Source organism: Solanum tuberosum, unplaced genomic scaffold (genome assembly GCF_000226075.1).
Source record: "Solanum tuberosum cultivar DM 1-3 516 R44 unplaced genomic scaffold, SolTub_3.0 scf00048, whole genome shotgun sequence".
Classification (NCBI taxonomy): Eukaryota; Viridiplantae; Streptophyta; class Magnoliopsida; order Solanales; family Solanaceae; genus Solanum; species Solanum tuberosum.
Window position 1 is genome coordinate 390,193 of NW_006238976.1, and position 765 is coordinate 390,957.

A 765-nucleotide genomic window follows, 5' to 3' on the forward strand; every position below is an offset into this window, starting at 1 on the left:
ATATATACATATATCAATTAGAAAATATAAATGGTAAATATGTTTGATTATTAGCATAAAAATCCTTTCCTTTTTTCCTTTCGAAAAGTTTATCCACATCATGAGTCTTAGGAATACTGCTAAAAAACCATTCTTTTTGACGAAGGAATTAATTTATAATCAACACGTAATCCAGTTCCTAATACTTAAGTTAATTTTAGTACTTTTGTTTGTATATAATTAATTAGCCTTTGCTTTTTTACTTCCTTTTTGCTTTAAAAAAAAACACCCGTTTATGATTTAAATTTGCAGTTTGCTCCAAGACAAATAATGTCTTCACTTTTTTTTTTTGCAACCGCCAATTTATAGAAAAGACAATAATCATTTTTTTGGTTACAAAAAGGTAAATAAAAAGTTAAAAGACAATATAATATTATATATAGGTCAAGATTTAATCCATGCGTTGTCGGTTCATTATTTGAAAATATATATCAGCTAATGATGAAATGCGCGCTAATAATTTGACTTAAACTAAAAGCCATACATATAATGAACTCAAAAAAATTAAATTATGAGTGCTCTACTATTTTAAATATAATATGAAAATCATATATGAATTATTAATTTTTAAAAATAAGTAAGTAAATAGCATTCATAACCCATATCATAGAGGCACGCGTAGAATTATAATTTGGTTACGTGTTCGGCAAAATTTAATAACTTCAATCTTGATTTTGTATTTATATTTTAAAATTTACCTAATATATCGAACAACTATCTTTGGCT